The following is a 14,924-nucleotide window of genomic DNA, read 5'->3' as shown; positions in this document are numbered from 1 at the left end:
TAACAATGACTCTAGGACTTTGGATAGATTTGGGAGGCGCATTTATGCTTCAGTGACCTTCACTGTAAAGTCCTTGAATTATATGGCGCACTTTACAAGACTACAGAGGGATCTGATCAAGGAGCAGTGGCTGAAGGGGTATGGGGATAGTTACTTCTCAGTTTGCAGCCCTAGAAGCAATTTCGAACTCATCCATGAGACTTGTTGCCCATGCAGCTGAGGGGACAACTAGGGCACCGGGTTCAGGCATAGCCATCAGAAGGCATTCCTGGATGCACTTGTGCAACTTTGCAGAGCGTTTAAAGTGTCATTCATCAACTCTCCATTTGACAGATCTTCCCGTTTTGGTCCCAAGGTAAAGGACACCCTAGCCAGATGTGAAAAGGATGGGAAGACCCTTTCTGCTGTTGGCATACGTTTCTCCACTAATTAGAGACCATACCCTAAGAACCAGAAGAGTGGGAGACAATGGTTTAAAAAATCCAAAGGGCCTTTCCAGGATTCACAAGGCAAAGACTTCTTCTGGGGCAGAGGGGGGAGCAATGGAAGATGCCACACTGGAGGCAGAAATGGACTGCAGAATCAGGGATCCAGGGAGATCTCCTCTGGTGCTTCCTGCCAGTACCCCTGAATGGGGGCTGGATTGCCCGCCTCTGGAGGCAGTCGGGGGACGATATCTCTGCACCAATCTGCATGGCAGATGTTTGTGTTGGACAAGTGGATGCAGGGAATTATATCCAGAGGTTACAAAATTCCTCTATCACAACCCCCAAAACCCCAGGAAAAACTCCCGAACATGCCACCCAGTCTCAGGGAAGCAGCAGTTCTAGATATTCAAAGACTGCTAAGCAAGAGTCATCCAAAAAGTCCCACCAGACCAGAAATAATCCAGATATTTTTCAGGATTCTTTTTAGTAGCCAAGAAAACAGGGAACTGGAGACCCATCTTGGATCTCAGCTAATTCAACAAGGCAGTTCAACAAACCAAATTCTGGATGTTCATGGTTCAAAAAATACTTCCATTCTTGGAAACAGATGAGTGGATATGCTTTATTGACTTCCACAATGCTTCTTACCACATAAAAATGGAAAAGAGCTTGGTTTTTGTGCTGCCAGCTGGGAGCCAGTCATTTCCAAATCAGAGTGCTGCCCTTTGGACTCACCACTGCCCCCAGGGTGTTTACCAAATGCATGGCACTGGCAGCAGCTCATCTAAGACTGCAAAGCAAGGATTTTGAGTATTTCCACATCTCGATGACTGGCTCCTCACTACTGCCATCAGGCGTCAATTAGAACGGGAAAGAAATTACACCATACATCTCTGTACATCTCTAGGAATAACTATAAATTTTGAAAAGTCCACATGTCAACCCACTGAACAACTGGATTTCATTGAAGCTCACGTAGACACTGTCTCAGGAATTGCATCTCTCCCTCCAGAAAGGCTGCAACGTATAAGATCCCAGGTTGGTCAGTTACTGTGCAATAACAAGGTCCCAGCAAAATTAGTTCTTCAAACATTAGGTTCCATGGCACCAGCAATTACTCTAGCTCCCTTGGCAAGTTACCACATGCAGATATTGCAATGGCTACTAGCGGTCCCAATGGTCTCTCTTACACCAACCAGTGTCTCAGCAATTTCTGATTACCAGTCACTGCAAACATGACCTGTTGTGGTGGCTGCACTCCAACCAGATTCGCTTGGATCATCCTTTCATTCTTCCCCAGCCCAAGCCATAGTGACCACGGATGCTTCCCAGACAGGGTGGGGGGCATTATTGGGGAAGGATAGTCCAAGGCACGTGGTCCCAATTGCAGGCTAACTTGCACATCAGTGTACTAGAGATGAGGGCAGTGCTGTTAGTGTTGCAAGCATTCCAAGATGCCCTCTAGGAACAGTAGCTATTCAGACAGACAGTATGTCAGTAGTCTGGTACATAAACAAGGGAGAACCAAATCATACCCATTGTGTAGCGAAGCACTCAGAGTTTGAAATGGGTGATTTCTTCCAACTGCTTTCTCACAGCAGTGCGCATTCTGGGGAGCTCCAACATGATAGAGGACAAATTGAGCAGGACTATTCTCTTGCTTCACAAATGGTGTCTCAATCCAGTAGTGGTAAACAACATTTTTCACCACTGGGGCCAACTTTGCTGTGATCGCTTTGCTTCTCTTCTAAACAACAAGTGCAGAAGTTACTTTGCCATAATCCCTCTTCAGGGGAATCACCCAGAGATGCTCTTCTCCGCAGTTGGCCTCCCAGTCTGTTGTATGCCTTTCCCCAATTCCTGCCGTTTCACAGTTCCTGAAGAAAGCCAAAAGGATGGAAAATTCAGTAATCCTCATTGCCTCCTTTTGGCCTTGACAAGTTTGGTTTCCCTTCTGTGGCCTCATTTAATTCAGAAACCATAGAGTCTAGACCCAGCTCCAGATCTGCTGTCTCTACCAGAAGACATGGTGCAGCCAAATCTCCAAAACCTCAAGCTCACTGTGTGGCTTCTCCAGTTCCCATGATTGCCAGGTATCCTTCTCTTTCTTCACCTGTTCGACAAATTATTGTTGCTCATCACAAACAACTCTACAAGGAATTATACTAAAGTAAATGGGAGAAATTTGCTAGATGGGCTCTGGATAATGAGTTAGACCCTTATTCCAGTCCTGTCCACAAAGTATTAGATTTTCTGGCTTCATTTTCCCAGTCTGATTCCTCTGCATCAGCAATTAAACTGCATCTAGCAGCAGTTTCGAACTTTCATACAGGACTGGATGGTGCCCCTCTAATGTCAGACAAACTGTGTAAAGAATTCCTAAAAGACCTCATAATGCTAAGACATCCATTTAAAGAACGTCTTCCGCCATGGGATCTAACTGTAGTTCTTCAGGCCATGACTATGAACTCCTTTGAACCATCAGCAACTTGTGACTTAAAACATCCGTCTTGGAAAACTTTATTTTTGGTGGGTATCACTTCTGCCAGAAGAGTATCAGAACTTAAGGCCCTATCGTGCAAACTCCCATACTTAATTTTTCATAAGGATAGAGTTGCGCTTCGAACTAATCCATCCTTTCTGCCCAAGGTTTTCTCCGAGACTGATATTAATCGGACTCTAAAGTTACCAGTATTTTTCCCAAATTTTTCAAACAAGGGAGAATATGCTGTCCACTTACTTGACATTTACAGACAACTACATTTTTATCTTCACAGGACTAAAGTTTTTAGAAAATCAAACCAATTTTTTGCGGTGTTTTTTTCTCTCCAGCTAGGTAATTCAGTTTCTAAAGTTGCCTTGGCCAAATGGCTTAGAGACTGCATCACATTCATTTATCGTTCTAAAGGACTCCAGCTCCCAAAAACAGTTCAGGCCCATTCTACAAGAGCAGTAGCTACATCTGCATTCTTTCATACCGGAGCGTCTTTAGACATTTCTGCACCAGCCACTTGGTCTTCTCATCACACTTTTATTATTCATTACAAATTGAATCAGGTGTCAAGGAGCGAGCATCCTTTGGTTCTCTGATGCTTAGAAATATTCATCCGTGAGACCTTCCACGGCTAAAGTAGCTAGAGACTCTGTCCCACTGTCAAGGATTGCGTGAATTGGCAACATCAGATAAAGAAGATATGCCTTACCATAACATTCCATCTGTGTTGTCGATTTTCACCAATCCTTGACATCCCCACCCTCCTTCCCCCATCCTGCGACTCTTAGTAGACCAAATTTAGTCCTTGGCTAGTTTCACTTTAAGGACTCCTATATGACTTCTGTTAATCTGACTATCATGTATCCATGACCTTTCACATCTGACTGCTACTCTTTGTCAAACTCGATCTGAGGTCATCTCAGAGAAGCATCATGGGTAGAGCCTGGCTCGAGAGTTTGGAGAGCGAGCTGAAATAAACAGCTGTCTCGTTTCCGAGGTTCAGAACCTAACCCACTTTCAAGAATTGGTGAATATCGATAACACGGAGTGTTGTGGCAAGACACAACTTCTTTTTCTAAAGTAAATAGCTTTAGCTGTTATAGTGACTTTACCCAAGTAATCAGTTATATTAAATTGTATTAGATAATAAGCTTTGAGAGAGTTTTTGTAGTTCTAAATATATGTATTGTGTGCTACCATAGTGCTTAGTGTTTTTGTGAACTTGGGTGTTATGTCTGACTCGCAGAGTTTTAAGAAATGTGCTCAATGCGGTCATAAGTGACCATTTGCTGTGTGTTTACTGTTTGGGTGCTGCCCACTTGCATTCAGATTGCCAGTCTTGTGCTTTTTTTGAGCTAGAGCTCTACAAACCAAAAGAGAGAAGCTTATTGTAAAAGGCTTACTCCTTTCTCAGACAGGGACTTCAACTTCAGCAGGATCTTTTTCTACCACCTTTTCTCCAGCCAAGAAATTGGACAAAGATAAGGAAAAGAAAATGATAAACCTGAAAGGATTAAGAAATCTGGGTTGGAATTATCCAGGAAACGTTTTCTGGATCTGACAGTACTGATTAGGCCAGATCCAAAATTGGCTTGGAGGTCAGAACCACCAGATGTTCTTCATGTTTCACTGTTCCAGTCATCACATTTGGGTTATCCCTGCCAGGGTAGCCCTCAGCCAGCCTGAATACCAGAGACAGTATTTTTGCGTCGGTTGCTGTCGCCTGAGGATTGACGTCAGGTCATCAGTGGTATAAAGGAAGGTAGCCGACACCATTACATCAGTCTTTCTTGCTGTGGAACCCGAAGCAGAAATGGTTCACACAAGTGCCAGTCAGCTGCTACCTGAGTTTTTGTTTCTGAATTGAAGTTGAAGTCTTCGAGTTAAGTACCCATTGGGGATCCTTTTTTCTTGCACTAACCAATGTCAGAAAAAGTTAATAATTGTCTCGCCTGTGGAAAACAAATGCCACATTGGAACTTCCACTCTTACTGCATCACTTGTCTAGGCCTAGACCACAACGTTCTTCATTGTTGCTTCTGTGCTTTAATGCCAGAACTATTCATCGTTGGGCCCTTTTTGTAGCCAGATATTTCCGTTTACAGTCCTCTAATTCTGATATGGCTTTGGTAAGCCATCCAACAGCAGATCTTCTGAAAAAGCATAAAGATAAAGACAGATCGCACAGGACCAAACCTTACGATGATGCTTATGTTAAACTGGTCGTCAGTACTCCAGAACTCAGTGAGGTGCTTTCGCAGCCCAGATGCCGCTTCAGTTAATTTGCAGACAGCTACTGAGACCCTTTCAGAGTCCGGTACACTGCAGAACTCTTCTTCATCTAAGGATCCTGCGGTCATGTCTACCTTGGATGGTTCCAGAGCCACTGTGCAGGCACTGGCTTCCGAGGAAGTCCTTCACAACACCGAATTCTGACATAAACCAACACCTTTTGCATCTTTTGCAACTAGTATTCTTTCGAGAACAACAGAGTTCCTTAGGACCAGGGGTCGAACCACACCCAAGAAACTGACTACCCTTTCTCAGGCCCCTTCTCCCTTGCCTCAGGCTCAAATGGTTAAAATGGCAGAAGACCTTATCATGCCAATTAGGGAAAGCCAAACCACCCCCTCAAAAAGGAAGAAAGATCCGTCTCCAGTAGTCTTGTCTGAACAAGAGTCAGATGAATCCGATGCATCTGACTATGAAGACATGCAGCCCCTCTCCACATATGAGGATTCTGATGCAGAGGAATCCATTCCTTCAGCCTCTCCCCCAGAGAATTTTTTCCTTTGGGGAAACCCTGCATACCTTAATGGAGCATTTTTCAGTAGGAGAGTCAGGACTACCATCAGTCTAAAAAGAGACTCAGAGAGTTCCTGTATCTTCCATGACACAGACCCGTAGCCAACCCTAGTCCCGGATGTGATGGATGATGTTTTCCCTGAATCCACCTTGACTCCAAACACCCTCCCTCCTGCTTCCAGATAACTAGACAGGTACTACAGAGTCCCTAACTCACACAAATATCTTTTTAAAAATCCAACAGCTGACCCGGAGGTCATTTCCCAAGGGCCAAAAGGGATTAAAGCAACCTCAGCTAAAAATCCCACCCCCTCAGACAGGGATTCCCGAGCACTGGACAGATGGGTTAAAAAAAAGTATACACCTCAGCTACTCTTGCTATCAGGGCACTAAATTGTCAGTTCCATATGCTTAACTATCAGCAACATACCTTGGAACTCCTTAAACAAAAAATGTTCTCCTTTCCTGCATGGGCAGAATCTAAAGATTTACAAGACTTAATGCATTCTGCAAGTCAAGTAACTGAACACAATTTGCACTGTGGTTTTGACTCCCTAGAAGCTTCTTGAAGGGCAGCAGTCACTGGATCTGTCATTAGAAGACATGCATGGCTTAAGGAACAACCCCTGCCAGACCATGTCAAATCAAAATTGTTGGATGCACTCTTGCACAAAGATAACTTATTTGGCACTAAAGCAGAAGAGTTCTTAAAAAAAGACAGAAGAAAAAGCAAAATCTATGCAGGCAGTTAAAGATTTCTTACAGGTCCAGCCCCCTAGATTCAGCAGGCATTTTCCCTCCAAGCACTGGTCTTTTTTCCTGCTCCGAGTAAACAAGCCCAGCCTAGGCCCCATGGAAACAGACCCTCCCCCCAACAGACAGCAACCCCAGAAGTTGCAGAGATCTAAGCAGTGTACTACCTCCACTTCAAAACCAGGGAGTTCTAAGCCATCCCCTTATGGTAAGAACTCAGTGACTCACCTCCTCCTGACCTCGCCTATGCCCACCTTCACATACCCCTAGGAGGAAAACTCTCCTTTCACTCAAGCACCTGGGCCACCATTACCCAAGGACCAATGGGTTCTGAACATTGTATCTCAGGGGTACAAATTCTCCTTCCAACCCTAAAAGGGTTCCCAGATCTACCACCAAATCAGTGGGCAGAGGCTCAAAAGCAAATCCATTCCCTGCTCTCCCTGGGGGCAGTAGATCACATTCCTGCAGAGCAGATAGGCCAAGGCTTCTATTCCAGACTCTTTCTGGTGCCCAGAAAAGAGGGCACCTGGTGCCCCATCCTCGATCTATCCATTATAAACACCTTCCTGGTGATCCCAAAATTCAAAATGCTCACCTTCCAGCAGCTGCTACCCATTCTGTGCAAGGATGCTTGGCTAGACACCCTGGACCTAAAAGAGGCCTACCTCCACATTCCTGTTAGGGTGTCCTGCAGAAAAAATATCTGCACTTCGGGGAAGGATCTCAGCACTTTCAGTTCTCTGCACTTCTCTTTGGGCTTATCTACTGCTCCCAGAGTTTTCACAAAATGCCTGGCTCCGGCCATTGCCTATTGCAGACAAAATAAAATATTCAAATTTATCCCTACTTAAGACGACTGCCTTATTCAGCCAGGAAAAGCTGCTCAAAGACCTGGCCTTTGTAAAGAACCTACTAACCTCCATGGGGTACACAATCAACAAAAAGAAATCCAAACAGATACCCACCCAAAGGATAATCTTGGGAGCAAGTCTGGGCACAGCATCCAAGATGGCATGCCTTACACCAGAGAAACAAATTTTCCTGTCAGCTTACTTCTCTCAACTGGCCACCAGGCCCCAGATTTCTGCAAGGAAAATCCTGCAAGCCCTGGGGTTCATGGCATCTTGCATACTTTTCATTCTATATGCCAGACTGCATATGAGGGAAACGTCAATGGTACCTAAAGAGCCTTTGCTGTCAACACTCTCAAGATCTGGAAACTCTTCTACCTATTATTCCTTGCCTGAATAAGGAATTTCTTTGTTGGGCAACAGCCTGCTCCCACAACAAGGGACTACCCTCATCCCCACACCACGCCACCCAGACCCTCACCACAGATGCATCAGACTATGCTTGGGGTGCACACCTGGATGGCAGGTGCATACAGAGCCTATAGACCCCACAGCAAATCCCCCATGCACATCAATCAAAAAGATGATGGCTGTGCCTCAGGCCTTGATAGCTTTCAAACCCCTTCTCTCCCCAAGGGTTCTCCTGATCAAAACAGACAACACCACTGTGAATGTGGTACATTAACAAGCAGGGAGGGACTCACTCCTACCTGCTGGTCAGGCTGGCCATGATCCTTTGGCTCACCGCCTCTTCCATGCAACTACACCTGTTAGCACAATACCTACCAGGCTCTCTCAACTCCATGGCAGACCAATTAAGCAGAAAGCTTTTGGACCCACATGAGTGGCAGCTCAACAGAAGTACCTTCTTCCAAATAACTCGGGGAATGGGGAACCCTGGAGGTCGACCTCTTTGCCTCCCACACTACCATCAGCTCAGCAAATTCTGCACCAGGGATCTTCACTGCATGGCTTGGAAAGTGGATGCCCTGTCCTTTCCCTGGGTAAACTTCTCGGCCTATGCCTTCCCTACCCTACCTCTCATCTACAGGGTACTGCTCAAAATAAGGGAGGAAAAACCAAGGACCATTCTCATAGCTCCAGACTGGTCCAGACAGCACTGGTACCCCTTGCTGTGCAGTATGTCCCTGCTGCCTCCATGGAATCTTCCTCAGATTCCATGCCTCCTAACCCAGAGGGAAGGGGAATTCATGTACCCCCAATTGCAGACACTTAATTTGGCAGCTTGGCTTATTCCCTAACCCCTGACCAATCTGCCATCCTCAGTAAACAGGTTCTGGATGTTGTCCGAGAGGCCAAACGCCCTAGCACTAGAAAGTCTTATGCAGATAAATGAAAAAGGTTCTGCACCTGGATCCAGGATAAGGGGGCCAATACGGCGCAGCCCTCCATCCCTCTCAACCTGGATTACTTAGCTGGCCTAGTACACAGAGGTCTCTGTTTCTCCTCTATAAAAATTCATGCCTCTGCTATTTCTGCTCACTTTCCCACTGAGCTGCCTCTTTTTCTCACACCCTCTGATTAAACAGTTCCTCAGAGGCCCCCCAGAAGGGCACCAACAGCAGCTTGGGACCTTAACTTTGTCTTGGAAAAGCTCACCCTGCTTCCTTTCGAACCAGCTTCTTTTGCAGAGCTAAACTTTTTCTTCTGGAAGACGGCCTTCCTCTTGGCCATTACTTCAGCCAGAAGAGTCTTTGAGCTGCAAGCACTCATGGCTTTGGAACCCTTCATCATCTTCCATGCAGACAAGGTATCCCTCAGAACTAATCCATCCTTCATGCCCAAGGTGGTGTCCAGTGTGGCTCTCAACCAATCCATTCATTTGCCCACCTTCTTTACTAACCCCCAAAACAAGGGGGGAAGGATTTCGCACTCTCTAGATGTGCACAGACACCTCGGATACTATCTGGATAGGACTAAACCCTTCAGAAAGTCTGATCAATTGCTGGTTAGCTTTGCTTCAGGGGCTGAAGACAAAGCCATCTCCAAGCAAACCGTTTCCAAATGGATAGCACACTGCATCCATTTCTGCTACAAACAGCATGGCAAGCCTCCCCCCAAGGGTGTCAGGACACACTCCACCTCTGCAGTTTTCCTCAGGGACATCCTGGAGACTGCCACCTGGACATCTGTTCACACTTTTACCAAGCATTGCCACCTGCCTCTCTTCTACAAATCGAAGGCAGGGTTTGTCTATGCAGTCTTGCAGGGCATCCTAGCCAACCCCTAGCTTCCTTGAATGCCTTCACCCATTTCCTCCGCTTTGGGAATCTACCCAAATGTGATGATGCAACAGTGAAACACAAAGAACATAGTACAGTTGTGTACACTTACCATAAATGTAGATGCTCAAGTGTATTCACTGTTGCTGTCCTAGTTTCCCTCCCTCCATCCCCCTTTTTCTTACCTCTGTTTCTTGTTGTTCCCCTTTCCTTACAGGGGACATATTGGTATTTATTTTCCACTGGTGGGATTCTTCCACCAGAACCTGGCCTCCTACTTTGGGGGCTCCTGACAGGTTAGGGCAAGAAAAACTATAATGCCATTGTCTGCCTTCCTTTATAAAACTGACAACCTGACGTCAGTCCTCAAGTGACAGCAACTGACGCAGAAATACTAAGTCTCTGGTATTCAGGCCAGTCGAGGGCTACCCTGGCAGGGATAACCCAAATGTGATGACTGCAACAGCGAATACACTCAACACCTACATTTATGGTAAGTGTACACAACTGTACTTTCCTCAGCTCCACTTCTATTTTCCTCAGCCCCAATTCTCACTGGAACTGGAGAGTTCAAGCCTCCCTTCTCCAAGAAAGGAGATACTCTAGACCACCCTTGGTGGCCTCTTCCTCCCTGGCACCCCAAAGCCTTGCTGAGCAGGTTGTTGACAGGGTGAGGAGGAAGTTTCTCAAGACGAGATCCAACTTGGGGTTTTCTCACTACCATCTACTGGGAGCATGCCAGTTACTGATCTACCCTACCATCCTCTTATTTCTCTGATAGTGGTCCACCCCACACTCGAATTGGTCACTCTGGTTCCATCTTGCACCTCTGCACCTTCACTGGAGTTGGTTATTTCCACCCCAACAGCATCCCCCTTTCTCTCTCTCTGTCTCTCACTACACTGAGACCAGATCTGGAAGAGATTCTGACCTGAAGTGTCTGTACCAAGTTGGAGGGGAAAGATTGACACCAAGGTTTTCAGAGTCATCCCTACCTCTCAGAGCCTCATCTCTCAACAACTCCGATCTGAGGTCAGCTTCAGGGTCAAAGCTCATCAGCACCAAGAGATCTACACTGTCCTTGGACGGGGTAGGACTTTGGAGTCGAGTGCAGCCTCCACCTTCAAGACTTTTCACCTAAATCTCAGCAGGATTCTGCCTTGTCCTGCTTTACAGAGACAGTCAGAACCACGAGCTTCTGTTATTCCATGCTATATTAGCTCCTGGATTTATTCTGAACTTTCTAATCTCCTACCAGACATCGTCTACAAGAAATGGATCAAGCGAGAGCACACAGTCTTATCTCCACAGTCCTTCACAGAAGACACGGATTTGGATAAAGGTGAAGAGTCATCCCACCCCCCCACCCCCGACGATATCAAGTTTGATGAAATTCTTCAATTGGTGAATTAGAGAGAGGGATGGTCTACCCAAGATCCCTCACTCAACGAGTCAGTGTTTGTGGAAGCTTTTGGTTTCGGCCCAGCATCATCCCAGGTGGTACCACCCATTGACCCCCTCATCAGTCGTGCAGCTCAGCGGGCATGAAAGGACCCTGATTTATATACTTTATTTTATTCACATTTGATTACTGGGAAAATCCAACTGGGTAGCAGCCCATTTTCAGTGGAAGGCGTGGAACGAAAAACCCCAAAGTATTACAAAACATTTTAAGAACAATAATTTTACAGTCTTTAAAAATAATGCAAAAAACAAGTACAGTTTAATTATACCAAATCAGACATGATATGAAAATGGTTAAAAATAGATGCAAGCTATATGACGATTTAATAGAGAAATTGTAGCCAGTTTATAGAAAAAATATAGGTAAGTTAGTGTAGTATAAACAAGAATTGTAATACAAAGTGATGGATGAGCAGGCTTTTGGGATATTTAGAAAAAGCCAGGGGAGAGAAATTGATGGAAGTAAGAGAGAGTAAGGAAATGTAAGGTATGAAAAGGTATTTGTTCACATTTACATATATAGTTTATCCTAGTGTTGAGCAAGAATAGATCCAGCTGTTGGCTAGAAAGTTTTTCAGAAGGATGGGAGGGAGGGTACTGACCTGATGAATAGAGATAAGTAGTTCCAGGCTTTAGCAATGTGTGGTGCAAGTACAGAAATGTCCAACATATTTGATAGGTTTGTGGACAGAGAGGAGTTTTTGCTCATTGAATCATAAAGACCAACTATTTATGTAGAATGTTAAGCACTGGACAAGAAGATAGATTCTGGATAGGTGGCATGATGCTGTGTGTATATGTTAGTTGGTGGGGGGGTAGTTCTAACCAATTTAGGCTTTTTAATGCTGCTATACAGTGGTGGGTTCTGAAAGGGATATTTGCTGCAAATTTAGCAACTTTGTTTTGAATTGTTCATGCTTTGATTTTTGTGATGACTGAAGGTTAGTAAGGATGGAGTGTCGTAAAGACGAGTGGAAAAGGAGGTAAATAATTGCAAGTGTAGCTTTAGTTGCATCGGTGACAAATATTTTGGCTTTATAAAGCATCCCTAGCTTTTGATGAGTTCTTTCTTATGCAGTTTTATATATTCAGGTTGAATTTAGGATTATCATCCACTGTCATCCCTAAGTGGTGACTTCATTGGTTGTATTGTCAAGAGAGGACTTACTACTTTTTTTTTTGTATGGGAGATGGATTTGGGGGAAGGAGACTAGTAGTTGTAGCATTGAGCATGAGTTGAGTTACAAAGCCATGTTTCAGTTTTCGTTAAAGCTTACTGAGTAATTTTTTGGAGGTGTGCCATGTGAGATGTGCAAGTGAGTGTGGAGTCATCTTCGTACTTTATTAGGGAGGCCTGTTGTGAGGATGTATGGAGGGTGTTGGTGAGAAGGTTAAAGAGGAGGCAACCTTGTGGTACACTGGTGTTGACTGGGAGGTATAAAGAGAGGTGGAATGTCATTTTACTGACTGATGCCTATTGGGTAGGTAGCTTTTGAAATACAGAAGGGTTAGCTGAGAGAGTTCTAATGAGGACATTTGAAGTAAAAGTTTGCTGTGACAAGCTGTTAAAGGCTGGACAAGTCTAGAAATGAGACTAGTTTGACATTATTTTTAGCTTTAGTGACTGTATCAATATAGGTTAGAAGTGTAGTGTTAGTACTGTGGGAAGTATGAAAGCTATGTCATGTGTCATGTGGGGGGATAGGAGTTCTTCCTGCAGGAGATAGCTTAGCAGCTGTTTTTGAATACATTTTTCAAATATTTTGGAGAAGGGGATACAATTGCTATAGTTCTAAAGTTATTAATGTCTGTTGAATTTCCTCCTTTGTGCAGAGGGATAATGCCTTTTTCCAGAGAGAGGTGAAATGGAATTCATGGAATGACCTGTTTATAAGGATTGAGACAGAGTAGGCAATTCTACCAGCTGCTATTTTAAGGTAGTCTGTTGGATCATCAACTGTAATAGAGCATGGTTTGAGTTTGAATACTTTTATGTAGGATGTGGGCACAGGTTTAAAGGTGATGCATGGCTGCTGGGCAGGTTTGCAATTGGACATTGGGGAATCCTTGGGTAGAGATGCTATACTATGTGTGAAATAAGAGTTGAATTATATTGCATTTTCGAGTGATGAGTTATTGGAAAAGGGTTATGGTTGAATTTGTGGTCAGGATGCACGATTTAATGGCTGTCCAGAATTTTTTAGGGTTGTGTTTACTATTTTTCTGCAAGTTATTATAATATAGTTTTTTTGTCTTCATTAATTTGCTTTTTAGTATGATTGTGAAAGCATTCTGAATTGGTGTTTTATATTTTTGCCATTCTTCCAAAGCTTTTTCTCTATCCTTCATTAGCATTCTACTCTTTTTGGATAGCTAAATTACATTATTTGTTTTATTCCCTTCTTTCTAGGGGGTGCAAGGCTGCTTAGGATGTTCAGAAAGTTGTATTGAATTAATTACGTCATCATCTAATGGGAGGACTTTTAGGAAGTTCCACTTAACTGATGTGGTGAAACCCATACCCAAGAAAGCTGACAGAATCTTAGCAGCTCTGAAAGACCAAAAACATTGTAGCAAAGGTCCCATGGTAGATGTCAGCAGCCACAAAAAAGGAATTATCTGGGGAAAGTCATTATGTTTATCCCCATAACAGGGTGACTAGGGTGATAGACAGGTTTGGGAAATGGACTTGTGCCTCAGTGACTTTTGCTGCTAGATCACTGAACTGTTTGACTCATGTTTTTAAGTTCCAGAGGGATTTGACTACTGAACTCTCCAAATCCCTTTTGGTTATCTTGCTTGTGGATGTTCAGAAGATGGTGGACTCCCAGCTATCTGTCCTACAGTCTACCTCCATTATAGCCATGTGACTGTTCTTTACCGCAACAGCAGATGGCATGGGCAGGGCAGCAGGCCATGTGCTGTCTTGCTTGTGTGTGTCTTTGTGACTTGAGTGAAGGCTTTAAAACATCGTTTCTAAATGCCCCCTTGATAGCTCCACACATTTTTGGGCCCAGAGTTAAAGGCACTTACCAGGAAGCAAGCAGGATGGCAAAAATCTCTCTGCAGTGGGAAGCCTTCTTTTCACTTCTCAAAGATCCTACTGTAGGAAGCAGAGGAAAGGGATGAAGATGTGGTTCCAAAAAATCAGAGTTCTTACCATGACTCTCCTGTGGAGTAGACCTCCTCATATCAGTCGTGGAGGTAATTCAAATGGCCATCTCCCAAATGCAGAGGCAGATCACATACCAGGTTTTCCACAGTCCATTTTCAGAAGCCCTGTCAGGTCCCCTGAGTGGTTGCCTGACTGCTTCACTGTGGAGGCAGTCGAGGGGTGCTTTTCTTTGTACCCACAAGCCTGGCAAAACGTAGTCTCAGTTTTGTGGGTGCTAAAGATAATATCCAGAGGCCATTACATTCCCTTTTCACTTCCTTAGAAAAAGAGGAATATTCCCAATGTTCCACCTAGTCAGTGGGAACCAACAGCAGTAGAAATTTCAAGACTGCTAGAAAAAGAGTGTCATCCAAATGGTCCCCCTAGACCAGTTAGAATCCAAAGTCTATTCAAGATTCTTTTTAGCACCAAAGAAGACTGGGTATCACAGACCCATTTTGAATCTCAGTCACCTCAATCAAGTTTGCGAAACAAAGAAAATTCTGGATGGTCACAATCCACTCCATATTACCTCTGCTGAAGAAGGGCGATTAGATGTGCTCAGTAGATCTGGATGCTCGCTATCATGTTAAGATAGAGGAGCACTCCAGGAGATTCCTCTGATTCTGGCTGGGAGGCAATCACTATCATTTCATAGCCCTGCCTTTCTGTCTCACCACAGCCCCCCAGGGAGGGTGTTCACCAAGATAATGGCAGTGGTGACAGTGC

This window comes from Protopterus annectens, chromosome 3.part0, assembly GCF_019279795.1.
Source record: "Protopterus annectens isolate FY-2018-M chromosome 3.part0, PAN1.0, whole genome shotgun sequence".
Classification (NCBI taxonomy): domain Eukaryota; kingdom Metazoa; phylum Chordata; order Ceratodontiformes; family Protopteridae; genus Protopterus; species Protopterus annectens.
This window is presented reverse-complemented; position numbering follows the sequence as displayed.